Source organism: Rhineura floridana, chromosome 2 (assembly GCF_030035675.1).
Source record: "Rhineura floridana isolate rRhiFlo1 chromosome 2, rRhiFlo1.hap2, whole genome shotgun sequence".
Lineage (NCBI taxonomy): Eukaryota > Metazoa > Chordata > Lepidosauria > Squamata > Rhineuridae > Rhineura > Rhineura floridana.
Window position 1 is genome coordinate 154004735 of NC_084481.1, and position 14360 is coordinate 154019094.

The 14360-nt window shown below is 37.2% G+C and overlaps 1 long non-coding RNA gene across 1 annotated transcript in view; it reads right to left on the bottom strand.

The window, feature by feature from the left end:
• Positions 1-755: 755 nt before the first annotated feature.
• Positions 756-14360, bottom strand: part of LOC133378337 (uncharacterized) — a 30098-nt gene continuing 16493 nt past the window's right edge. Inside the window, exons 3-4 of the long non-coding RNA XR_009760966.1 lie at positions 2361-2473; positions 756-1504 (exon numbers count right to left, since the gene is read on the bottom strand). This is a non-coding gene — a long non-coding RNA (uncharacterized LOC133378337). The remainder of the gene's footprint in view (positions 1505-2360; positions 2474-14360) is intronic.

Sequence of the window (14360 nt, forward strand, 5' to 3'; positions counted from 1 at the left end):
GCCCACAGCATACCCTCCCATGGATCAGCCGAACTTTGGGAAGAAGCGGTGATAAAGAAATAAAGATATTTTTTCTGCATTTTCCCCACAGTCCAGCTCCTTCTCTCCACTCACAGCTATTTCCCTGTCAGCTGAGCTGTAGAGGGGGATTGCAGAAAGAGAATTTTAAACCTTTCCTCCCCTTCCTATGATTCTGATGACAAATACCTGCTGCCGCCACCACTACTTAAACACTTTAAAGCAGCATGGGGTCAATCATCGTTATAATTGTAGAGGAGGAAAGAGTTAACCAGATGAGGAAAGGCTACCCAGCAGGGAAAGAGAACTGGGAGAGAAAGAGTGTGAAGTACCTCTGGTCTCTCTCACAGCTGATTCTGGCCCTGTCCACTGCTGAAAGATTATCTCCAAAAGGATTCAGCTCTTGGTGGAAAAAAGTAGCCATTTCAGTAGTCTTTTCAAGGCTCAGATCAGATGTTGGCAGATCAGAATCACAGGCTACATCCATTGGTTTATCTAGCTCAGTATTGTCTACACCAGCTTTTCCCAACTAGTGGGCCACCAGGTGTTGATGGACCACAACTCCCATCAGCCTCAGCCAGCATTGCCAATGGTCAGGAAAGATGGGAATTGTGGTGCAACAACATCTGGTGGCCCACTAGTTGGGAAAAGCTGGTGTAGACAATACTGAGCTAGATAGACCAATGGATGTAGCCTGTGATTCTGATCTGCCAACATCTGATCTGAGCCTTGAAAAGACTACTGAAATGGCTACTTTTTTCCACCAAGAGCTACACCAAAGTTAGCCAACATGGGCTACCATCTATCATCAGTCCCAGTCAGCATGGCCAACAATCAGGAATGATGGGAGTTATAGTTCAACAACATCTGGAGGATAACAGATGTCCCATTTCTGATTTAGAGCTTATGAAAGATATACAGATTGAAGTGATGTGTTTAGCATGATGTATCATTTGGCCCCAGAAGTGTGTGGAACATTGTAAGTTTTGGGATTGCTTACTCTAATGAAGACTTTATGCCAACAAATTTATAAAACATGGCCAGAACTGCCAAGTATAAATGCAATGGCCACATGAACCTTGTGTTGCAAAACACTAATTTCATGGTATTGCGCTCTGTGCTGTCATTGGATTGAACTAATCAAAGTTCCTTGTGTTTCCAAGCAAAAACAAATTGAGAATGGAATCCAGAGCCTCAGCCAAGGAAATTGCTCGTTTACTTCTGCTTAATGCCTTGTCGAATTATCCATTATTTCTGGACTTTGTTTTGTTTGGCCAACCATTAACTGATAAGGCTTTGCTAACACACTGAAATCTGCACAGCAATAGTTTCTAGTCACAAATGCCTCTTTCTGCTAGATCGAGTATTTGTTGTGTTTGAAAGCAGGCTCCAGACAGGTTACAGCTCAGAGACACCATTAGTGACTAGTTTAGCTTGACTAAAACAGGTTCAACATCTTATGAATGCTGAGCTTCAGCTGCAGGATCTGGAATGTAATAAAAGAATTGCCCAAGGTTAAAATCTTAAGCATACTTACTAGGGACTAGGCTCTATTGAGCACAGAGGGACTTACATCTGAGTAATTACATCTGTGCTGTTAGCCTGCAATCATATGCTCACTTCCTTGGAAGCAAGCCTCATTAAACTTGACGAGGGGCTTATTTCTGAATGAACAAGCATAGAAATACCCCCAACAGATGAAAACATGTGTACTTGTAACACCTTTATTCATACACCAAACGTCACTGACTAGACCGGTGGTAGCAAACATTTTTTGGCCCGAGGGCCGCATTGCCTGCTGGGGGCCAAATGTGATGAGGCCACAACCCACTCTTGCACAAGCATATGCACTCCCCATGCAACGTGCACATACCTCCATGACACGTTGCTGAAGTCTCTGCCTTCTGTATGTGGTGTACATTTACTCTACAATACTCTGTCCTACATTGTCTTCCGAAGCAACATATAATAGTACCATATCATGGTTGATGCTGTTTAAATTGAACTTCACATATTGGGGATTGAAATTCAGGACTTCCAGACCACACTGCAGGTCTTCTATGACCAGGAGCAGTTGACGTGGTGGGGCAATGCTGCTGCTGCTGCATTCCCACTCCATCCTGGTAAATGGTAGTGATGCCATTGTGGCATCACTGCATGAGGGCAGTGGCATAGTGCCACTCCACGCTCCAGTCACTCCTGCCTATGACTCTTGGGCCCTGGCACTACTCTATTTAAGAATTAGTCAATCCACTCTTGAAAATGACAAGCTGCACACAGCACACCTATGCAAAAATAAAAAATAAAAATGGGCCTAGGGCTGACATCCTGTGTTTACTTACCTTGGAGTACCCACTGAACTCAGTGTGTCTTACTATTGCGTGAACATGTGTAGACTCTAGCAGCATGTTTCTTTTCCACTTGATCCATACCTAACTGTATCACATTTTGCAGCCTAAAAAAAAAAAGACAAATAGCAGAATTATTCATGCAACACTACTTGCTTTTGGTGCCCAGGACGCTGATCCCAGTGGAGAGATGTGCTGGAAAATGTTAATACATTCTGTTGTAAACATAGTCAATAACTCTTTCACAAGAAGAAGTAATGCTGGCTGAATAATTTATAGGCATAACTAAGCTGAAATTATCTCTGTATGAGGGTAAGCTGAATGGCATTCTGTTATATCAACACATAGATGAGATTACTGCCTGAAAACAAGGTCTAGGTGCAATCCAGGAGCAGGTGGATGAGTGCATGACTGAGGTTTGGACTGGCAGGCACAATCCAAAATTCACTCCATGATAGTATTACTTCTTATCCATTGGGGCAGCCTTTCCCAACCAGTGTGCCTCCAGATGTTGTTGGACCACAACTCCCATCAGCCTCAGCCAGCATTCCCAATGGCTGAGGCTGATGGGAGTTGTGGTCCAACAACATCTGGAGGCACACCGGTTGGGAAAGGCTGCATTGGGGTATACACACCATACATTTAAAACACATTTAAAACACGTTTAAAACACATTTTTCCTCTGAAGAATCCTAGATACTGCAGTTTGTTAAAGATGCTGGGAATTGTTGCTGTGGGAGGGGTAAACTACAGTTCCCAGGATTCTTTGGGAGGGATGGGCTTAAAATGTACAGTGTGTACACAGCCCATTATACCTCAAAACAGACTGAGAACCTGAGAGCTTCCAGGACAAATGGAATGTTGAGAGTAGTTATGTCAGAATGGAGACAAGCATATGATGACCATATGACCACAGAGTTTTGTTATGAATGTATGGAAATCTGAGCACCCATTCTGAAGTTTTTTATGGTACTAGGGGATTCGCTAGCCAACCCCATCTACTATTACCAAACCTCCCCCCTCACCCCCATGGGTTGCCAGCATTTTCCTTGCCTCCCATGGGTCTCCCACCCACCCAGGACTGGGCCGCAGCCCTCTCAGCCAGTACCTTCCCTCTGTTTGGCCTCTGCCCCCATCCCTCTCACCACCACCACTGCCACTGCTGCCCCTTTTGCTGCTGCCTCAGCTGAGGCTCTTGCTGCTACCACCTCTCTTGCTGACACTGATGCTGCCCCAGTCACTGCCACCACTGCCATCACCACTGTGGCCTTCCTTCAATTCTAAGTGTCATGCTACCCATGAACACTTCTGTGCAGGCATGTGCCTCTGCAGAAGTGTTCACGGGTAGCATGAGACTTAGAAAAATATAAAATGGAGAGAGTGAAATCTATTTATTAGGTGTTTTATTTGTTTTGTTTTAACATTGTGTAAGTCGCTTGGGGACCTTTGGGTGTCAAGCGACAAACAAACAAACAAATAAATAAAAGTTTCCTCCTCTAGGATGCACACCTTACTGTGGTGTTGGGGTTTGAGAGTGTGAAGCTGAGAGCAATGCCGTCAGGAGTCTCAACCAAGAGGCTAGACCGCTAGCAGGGGCACCCAAGGCGGAATGATCAAAGCTGAGACACCAGACTAAAATGCATACAGACTCAGAGGAAGGCAATGGTAAACCACCTCTGAATACCTCTTACCATGAAAACCTATGAACAGAGTATCCAAAATTCAACACAAGATAATGCTGGAAGATGAGGCCCCTAGGTCAGAAGGCACTCAGCGGGCTATGGGGGAAGAACAATGGACAAGTACAAGTAGTGCTGTGACTAATGACTCACCTGGGTCACAGCCGAATGGAAGCCTAGAGGTTGATGTGCTGAGATGCAAAAAGAGAGTCCAGAGTTGTATGACATACACAATAGGGACATGGAATGTGAGAAGCATTAACCAGGAAAAGTTAGAAATTGTCAAGCAACAAATGGAATGTATCAACATTACAATACTTGGTGTGAGAGAATTAAAATGGACAGAAATGGAATGCTTTCAATCAGGCAACTACAAAATATTTTATGCAGGAAATGAGAAATTAAGAAGAAACGGGGTTGCTTTAATAGTGAGAAGTGATGTAGCAAAAGCAATTAGGAGCTATAACACAAGGTCTGAGTGAATGATATCAATGAGATTTCATGGGAAACCTATTAACATAACCATCATCCAAATCTATGCTCCAATGGCAAACACAGAAGAAGAGGAATTGGAGAGATTTTATGAAGAAGTACAGGAAGAAATAGATAACACACTGAAACAAGATGTGCTGATAATCATGGGGGACTGGAATGCAAAAGTAGGGAACAGAGAAGAACTAGAAATTGTGGGAAAATGGGGCTTAGGGGATAGAAATGAAGCAGGAGAAAGACTTACTGAATGCTGTGAAGCCAATAATTTGTTTCTTGCAAGCACATTTTTTGAGCAACTGAAAAGATGACTGTACACATGGATATCACCAAATAGTTAATATAGGAATCAAATTGATTATATAATTAGTAGCAGAAGATGAAGAAGTTCCATACTTTCTGCAAAAACAAGACCAGGAGCAGATTGCAGTACAGAACATGAATTGGTCATATCAAAAATCAGAGTGAAGCTAAATAATAATAATAATAATAATAATAATAAAAAAGCAATCATAATGCTAAAATACAATTTAAATAGCATCCCAGAAGCATATAAAGATCAAATATGGAACAGATTTGAGGATTTAAACTTAGTTGATAGAGAACCAGAAGAACTATGGACTGAAGTCAGGGACATTATCAGGGAAGAATGTAAAAAGACAAATAGTTAAAAAGAGAGAAAGACCTCAATGGATGACAAAACTCTTCAAATGGTTAAAGAGAGAAGGAAAGCAAAAGCAAAAGGTGACAGAAACACGGTTAGAACCCTAAATGCAATAATACAGCAACTTGAGGCAGTGACTGGCCCAAAGCCACCTTGTGAGCTTCATAGCTGTGTGTCCAACACCTTAACCACTACACCATACTGGCCTCTGAAAAGCATAGGTATTCTGTGAATGAAAAGGTGGCAGGCCTAGAAGTTGTATCACAAAAGGTACTGCCTCGTCTGTTTTTGCGCAGTGTGCATTTTTTTAAAGAAAGAACAATATGATAGAGGAACTGAAATGAAAAGAATCTTTATTGCTCAAAGCCATAGGCTACCACTCGCTTCTCGGCCTTTTGGCTTAGATCAAATCATAGAGGAAAGAAAAAGCAAGGAATAGGAGCATTTCTGCATCCCTTACAAGTTATTCCTATTAGCTGTGGGAAATCCAGCAACTGGAAGAGGATGGAAGATTTTTGTGCTCGTTTGTATGAGATACAAAATGGTACAGAGTTTACTGCACAGCAGTTAAAAAATTTATCTGAGGAAATGCTTCCCAGCCAAATTAATGTATTCTTTCCAACACAATCAAAGGAAAAGGAAGGGGCAGATCTTAACCTGACCAAACTAAGCAACAGATGGAGAAGAGAAAGAAGGATTTTTATAACCATAACTTAAGGTAAAGAACGGATAAACTGCATGTAGCTGTGCAACAAGCTAGGGAACACCAACTAAAAGCTGCAATGAATTGAGCAGAGCTGAGACAGGGAAAGAAAGTGGTAAAAAAAACTACCTGCATATGAATCCCCCCCCCAAGTGTGGGGGATTAAAGTGGTGTTGAAAGACTTACTTAATTAAAACTGCTTTTATTATAGGGAACGACATTAATGTTATTAAAGCTTAGAAACTTATGATTGCACTTGCTATTTGATTATAGTAGCTGCATTCACTTAAAGCAGAGGTATAGCCAATATTGTGTGCAAACACACAATACCTCTAGTTAAAAAGAAAGACCACAATGGATGACTGAAGAAACTCTTAAAATGTTAAAGAGAGAAGGAAAGCAAAAGCAACAGGAGATAGAAACACGGTCAGAACCCTAAATGCAACAATGCAGCTACTAGTACTGTACGTAGCGACAAAGAGAACTATTACAATAGTTATTGTATAGAAATAGAGGAGGAGAACAAAAAGGGTAGAACAAGAGACCTGTTCCAAAAGATTAGAGAAATGAAAGGGAAATTTAAACCAAGAGTAGGGATGTTGAATAATCAACAGGGAAACACACTGACTGACCGAGATAAAATAAAAGGAAGATGGAAGCAATACACCAATGACCTATATAAAAGAGATGGCAGGATGACAGATGCATTCACGGGGGAACTGTATGATGAAGAACCAGAAATTTTAGAATGTGAGGTGAAAGCTGCTCTTAAAATACTTGGAAGAAACAAATCACCAGGAACAGATGGCATACCAATAGAGTTGCTACAAGCTACTGAGACTGAATCTGTCCAAATTTTGACAAAAAATTGCAAATATGGGAAAAGAAACAACGGCCCAGAGACTGGAAGCATTCAATATATATCCCAATTCCAAAGAAAGGGGATCCCAGGGAATGCAGTAATTATCCAACGATTGCCTTAATATCCCATGCAGGTAAAGTAATGCTTAAGATTCTACAACGAAGGCTCTTACCATATACGGAGCGAGAAATGCCAGACGTCCAAGCTGGATTTAGAAGGGGTACAAGAGATCATATCGCAAGCATACGTTGGAGAATTGAACGGACCAAGGAATTTCAGAAGAAAATCACCCTGTGCTTTATAGATTACAGCAAAGCCTTTGATTGTGTAGGTAATGAAAGACTATGGAATGCTTTAAAAGAAATGGGGGTGCCACAGCATATGATTGTCCTGATGTGCAACCTATACTCTGGACAAGAGGCTACTGTAAGGACAGAATATGGAGAAACCGATTGGTTCCCAGTGGGAAAGGGTGTGAGACAGGGCTATATTTCATCACCATATTTGTTTAATCTTTATGCAGAACATATCATACAGAAAGTGGGATTGGACCAAGATGAAGGAGGTGTGAAAACTGGAGGGAGAAATATCAATAATTTAAGATATGTAGACAATACCATACTACTAGCAGAAACCAGTAATGATTTGAAATGAATGCTGATGAAAGTTAAAGAGGAAAGCACAAAAGCAGGACTTTAGCTGAATGTCAAGAAGACTACAGTAATGACAACAGAAGATTTATGTAACTTTACAGTTGACGATGAGGACATTGAACTTGGCAAGGATTATCAATACCTTGGCACAGTCATTAACCAAATGAAGACATTATTCAAGAAATCAGAAGAAGGCTACGACTGCAGAGGGCAGCTGTGAGAGAGCTGTTTTGTCTTAATGTATTTTAATATTTGTTTTTATGATGTTTTAAAGTGTTTTTAGTACCTTTTTTTGCTGCCCTGGGCTTCTGCTGGGAGGAAGGGCGGGATAAAAATTAAATAACAACAACAACAACAACAACAACAACTAGAAAAGGTCCTGAAATGCAAAGATGTATCACTGAGGTCAGGATCATTCAGACCATGGCATTCCTGATCTCTATGTATGGATGTGAAAGTTGAACAGTGAAAAAAGTGGATAAGAGAAATATCAACGCATTTGAAATGTGGCGCTGGAGGAGAGCTTTGCACATACCATGGCCTGCAAAAAAGACAAATAATTGGGTGTTAGAACAAATCAAACCAAAACTATCACTAGAAGCTAAAATGATGAAACTGAGGTTATCATACTGTTGTAAAAACTCTTATGGTTCTGACTTCCCGGAAGGAGTGCTGGCTGGTGGTTGTCTCTGAGGGAGCTCTGCCTCAGAGGAAGCTTTTTTCAGGTTAAAAGCCAGCCAAGAGGAATCTTGGACTGGCTTAAATGTTCTCCAAGGTATAGGAGAACCGATCAGATTTTCCACAAGACTTCGTTGAGCTGTCGGTGGCTGGAATTGATCAGGAAATCCCTGAGATAAGAAGGCATGCCGATCGGCTGAAGACGGAGTCAGGATTTCCACGCAAGCTGTACTGGAAAAAAGCGAAGTGTTCTTTTTTTCTTCTTAAAAAAAACGTTCTTAACCAGCGAGCCTACTTCTGCCTAAATCTTATCATTTGGCTTAAATTACTACAATAAAAGGGATTTGTTTACGAATCAGCAACTGAGAAACCTGGGTGAGTCATACTTTTTCTCTTTTAAATATAATTAAGGAAGAAAGAAAATGTAAACAATTTATATAGTTTTTTTACGACAAAAAGCTGGCCTGAATTTGGAGTTTTAAAGTTTAAAAACGGATGAGAGGTAATTATTATATTTTGGACTATTTTTCTCTTTGGACTATTTCTTTTTGGACGAATCTGCTGCTCGTATATGTTACTAATTGTTTGGTGTTGGGAACCAGAATTGTTTTGCATTCTTGGATGTAGATAAGAACTGTGCTGTGCTGGCTGGACTTCAATAAGAGGCCTGGAATATTAACTCTTTTGTTGGTGGAGGAAAAAAAAAAAGAAATAGACTGCCTCTAGGTTTTGGAACAGTGATTAATATCAGAAATTAAAGGCTTTTCTTGAAAATGACAACTAAAAAAGCAACTAAGACCCAGGAGCGAAGAAGAAGTTCTACTGATCCACAGGAAGGGGTTATACCCCCAGATATGTTTCAAAAAATAATGGAAGGGATTAATGATATAAAACAGGAAATGAAAACTGAATTGACAGATATAAAAGACTATATTAAAACACAAGTGGATGAGATTAAAGGGACAATTGGGCAAATAAAGGAGGATGCAAAAAACACTAAAGAAAAGGTACAAATCTTGGAGAATAGAACAGATATATTAAATCTGGAATTAGAAAAAAACTTGGACTATATGGCTGTGACTGAAATGAGAAATAAAGAACATTGTTTGAGATTCCGTGCAATTCCTGAGGAAACAGGTGAGGACATCAGAGATAAAATTGTTAATGCTTTAGTAAAATTTCTGGATTTGAATGAAGATCGGATGGAATTTGAAATAGACAAAGTGTATAGAATTAATTCCAGATATGCAACAATGAATAAAATTCCAAGAGATGTGCTTGTTCATTTTATAAAGAAGACGACCAGAGATATGGTATTACAGCAACACTTTAAAAATACCTTTAAAATTGATGGTAAGGAAATACTGGTGATGAAAGAAATTCCTATTAGACTTTTATGTAAGAGAAAAGAATATGCTTTCCTTACAGAGAAACTTAAGCAACGCAAAATTCAATTTAGATGGGATGTTCCAGAAGGAGTGATCTTTACATTCAGACAACAGAAATATAGATTGAATACTGTTCAAAAAGCAAGGGACTTCTTGAGAAAAGCTTCAAAAGATATGGATGAAGATAAACTCAAAGATATGGATATAATTCCTGGGGAACAAAGTCAACAAAGATATGCAGAGGAAGGAAAGGAAGATGATGGATTAAAAGGAGCATCAGGCACATTTTAAAATACACGCTTAAAGATGGATTACAAATATCTAACTTGGAATATAAATGGAGCTAATACGGCGCAGAAGAGAAAGAAAGTGTTTCATTATTTGAAAAAATTAAAATTGGATATAATTTGTTTACAAGAAACCCATATTAAGAAGAAAGATTCCAAATATTTGATTTGTAAAAATTTGGGTGAAGAATTTATTTCGGCTGGACCCCCCCCCAAAAATGGAGTTGTTCTCTATATTAACCCACAATTGCTTCCTAAATTGGTATTACTGGATGATAGTGGTAGATTTGTGGGGGTTGAAATTACTTTACAGGGTACAAACATTTTGATAGTGGGTATCTATGCCCCCAATGAAGATAAAACAAGGTTTTACACAGGACTTATGGGAAAATTGTCAGAGTTTTCATATGACCATTGGTGCGTAATGGATGATTGGAATGGGCTAATCTCACCAAAAATTGATAGGCTTTCTGAAAAAAATATCAAAGAGACACAGGGTAAATTACCGAAGATTTGCTTTGAACTGATGGAACATTTAGAATTGGTGGATACCTGGAGATATATAAATGATAATGCAAAGGAATTTACTTATTTTTCAGAAAGACACAAAACATTCTCGAGGATTGATATGATCTGGATGTCTAAAATTTTAGCGAAGGACACTTTTAAAATGGATATATTACCAAAAACTTTTTCGGATCATAACCCTGTGATATTAACTTTAAAAAAGAAAAATCTTGGATTTAGATGGAGACTAAATGAATCTTTATTACAGAATGACAAAGTAGTACAAGAATGTAAGAAGAAATTAAAAGAGTTTTTTGAACATAATTTACATAAAGGAACAAGTGAAAATATCGTTTGGGATACAAGTAAGGCATTTATGAGGGGATATCTTATTAAATGTAACTCTGAATTAAAAAAAAAGAAACAACAGAAAATGCAATTAATTTTGGAAGAAATAAAACAAAAAGAGGAAGAATTGAAAAAGAATCCAACTAAAGTTTCTATTGTAAATCAAATCAAAATGTTACAGAAGCAAGTATCAATGCTGACAGTTAGAGAAATTGAAAGAAAACTAAATTTTGCTAAACAAAGGACTTTTGAATTTGCAAATAAACCTGGGAAATGGTTAGCATATAAATTAAGAAAAGAACGTCAAAAAAATATCATTTTAAAGATACAAGAAGGAGATGAGACGTTGACAGATAATGTAAAAATTAAAAAGATTTTTCATCAATATTATTCAACATTGTACAAATGTCAGGAAATTCCATCTGAAAAAATAGAAGAGTATATATCTAAACAGAATTTGCCTAAAATTACAGACTTTCAGAGACAAGCTATTAATGGCCCTATTACGTTAAGAGAGATATCTGAAGCTATAAACAAAATTAAATTAGGAAAGGCACCAGGACCAGATGGGTTATCTGCAATGTATTATAAATGTTTGGAGGAAGAACTCTTACTACCTTTACAGTCTACAATGAATCTTATTCTGCAAGAGGGAAAGATACCGGATAGTTGGAAAAATGCTAATATAACATTAATACCTAAAGAGGAGCAAGATTTAACTAAAACAAAAAATTATCGACCAATATCTCTATTGAATAATGACTATAAAATTTTTACAATGATCTTGGCAGAAAGATTGAAAATAATATTGCAACAATTTATTCAGGAAGATCAATCAGGGTTTTTACCTAAAAGACAATTACGTGACAACGTCAGGAATGTCTTGAATGTCTTGGAATATTTAGAACAACGAAATGATAAACAAGCAGCTTTGATTTTTTTAGATGCTGAAAAAGCATTTGATAATTTGAATTGGAAATTTATGTTTCAGGTTTTGGAGCAAATGGATTTTGGAGACAATTTTATAAAATGGATTAGATCGATTTATACATCTCAGAAGGCTCAGATAATTGTTAACGGAGATTTAACGGATTCATGTGAAATACAAAAGGGTACAAGACAGAGATGTCCTTTATCTCCTCTTTTATTTATTCTGGTCTTAGAAGTGCTGCTTAGAGATATAAGGCAAGATAAAAGAATTTCGGGATTAAAGATAAAAAAAGAAGAATATAAATTGAGAGCATTTGCTGATGATTTGATAATTGTACTAGAAAATCCTTTGGAAGGAATTAATGTATTGATGGACAAATTAAAAGAATTTGGACCGTTAGCAGGATTTAAGATCAACAATCAAAAAACAAAGATGTTGGTGAAAAATTTAACTTTAAGGGAACAGAAAGAGTTAATGGACAAGACAGATTTTACAATAGAGAAAAAGTTGAAATATTTAGGTATCATTATGACAAATAAAAATTCAAAGTTGTTTCATAATAATTATGAAAAATTATGGACAGAGATTAAGAAAGACTTGCTAAAATGGGATAAACTACAACTGTCATTAATGGGTAGAATATCTGTGATAAAAATGAATGTATTACCGAGAATGATGTTTTTGTTTCAAACAAGACCTGTAATATCCTCTGATTTACCTTTTAAACAATGGCAAAAAGATATCTCTAAATTTGTATGGCAAGGAAAAAAACCAAGAGTCAAATTTAAATTACTACAAGATGCCAAAGAAAGAGGAGGACTGGGATTACCAAATCTGAGACTTTATTTTGCTGCCTGCTGTCTAGTCTGGATAAAGGAATGGATCTTATTGAGGAATAAAAGACTATTGGATTTGGAGGGCCATAATTTGAAGTGGGGATGGCATGGATATCTATGGTATGACAAAGTAAAAGTAAATGTAGACTTTAACAATCATTTTATAAGACGTCCTCTGTTGAAAATATGGAATAAATATAAACCAAGGTTTTATTCGAAAATACCATTATGTGTCTCAAGTCAAGAAGCGTTTTATAGAAGAGAAATGGCTGGAAAAGAGAAATGGTTAACTTATCAAGAACTATTAGAAAATGTACATGGAGAATATACAATGAAAGAGAGAGAACAACTGACAAAGGAAGGATATAGTTTTCAATGGTTTGCCTATTTACAATTGTTAGAAAGATATAAAATGGACAAGAAAATGTATGGGTTTGAAATAAGTAAATCTGATTTTGAAATAGGACTGTGTACAAATAATGAAAATATAATTGCGAAAATGTATAAACTCTTATTGAAAATGGATATGGAGGAAGAACAAGTAAAAGAGTGTATGGTAAAGTGGGCAAAAAATTTTGGTTATAATATACAAATGGATCAATGGGAAAATATGTGGAAAAAAGGTTTGAAATTTACACTATGCTATAATCTTAAAGAAAATTTTTATAAAATGATGTACCGTTGGTACATGACTCCAGAAAAGTTGTCAAAAATGTATAGTAATGTTTCTAATGTTTGTTGGAAATGTAAACAACAAGACGGATCATTTTATCATATGTGGTGGTTATGTAAAAAGGCAAAATCATTTTGGGCACAGATAGGTAGGAAGATGCAAAAAATTCTAAAGATAAATATTCAGTCAAAACCAGAATTTTTTTTATTGGGTTTTATGGATAAACAAATAGAAAAGAAATATGGAAGAATAATATTATATATGATTACGGCAGCAAGATTATTATATGCACAAAAGTGGAAAATGGAATCAACACCAACAATGGAAGAATGGCTATTGAAATTAATGGACTTAGTAGAAATGGATAAATTGACATGTTTACTTAGAGAAAAATCGACAGATACATTTCTTAAGGAATGGAAGCCTCTCTTAGACTTTTTGTTGAAAGATCAAAATAAAATGATGATACTGGGATTTGACGATTAATTAAGACAGCCTATGGAGAAAAGGGATTCTGTATGTATATATTAAGGGACAGGTTTGATGTATATTATATACTTATAGCTGATCTGTGACAAATCTGAAGTCAACTATTTTATTTTCATTTTTTGTTGTTGTATTGCTATGTTTTTTTGACTTTGTTTTGTTTGTTTTTGGAAAAATTTGAATAAAAATTATATATATATAAAAAAAACCTCTTATGGTTCTCTCGGGTACAGAAAAGATCAAACAAGTAGCCAGTGAATTCAAGGCTTTATTAACTACTGCAGTAGGGCTAAACAACATACATTTCACAGCAAAGGGTGAAGCATGGGTTGCGCCCCCCCCTTTTCCTGCTTCCCCTTTTTATATGTTTTTGAAGATCACAAGGGCTTACACAGAGAGGCGCGCACAAAGGCTTATCTCACCAGGCAGGAAGGAATGTGCAGAACAAGACACAAAGCACATACAATTGCGTATGTGAATGTAGCGTGCAAGTCTCATGTTGTCCTGGGATATGGCCTTGACTTTATCTATTTTACTTTTTCTACATTCTCCCCCATTTTTAACATCTTTCCCATGATGTTAAATTTCTTGTTGGATCATTAATTTCCTTCTTTCATGAAAGCTCATTGGATTTATCATGGGGGTTTTATCCAGTTTCCACACTTTTGAATAAGATTTGGTAAACATTGCAAAACAACAGCAAAGCATTATTAATACTATCACAATACATGCAGTATATTAGAACAAGACAGAAGATGAGGCTTATCAGACTAACAACAAGACTTCTTAACCAACCAAGATTAGGAAGCC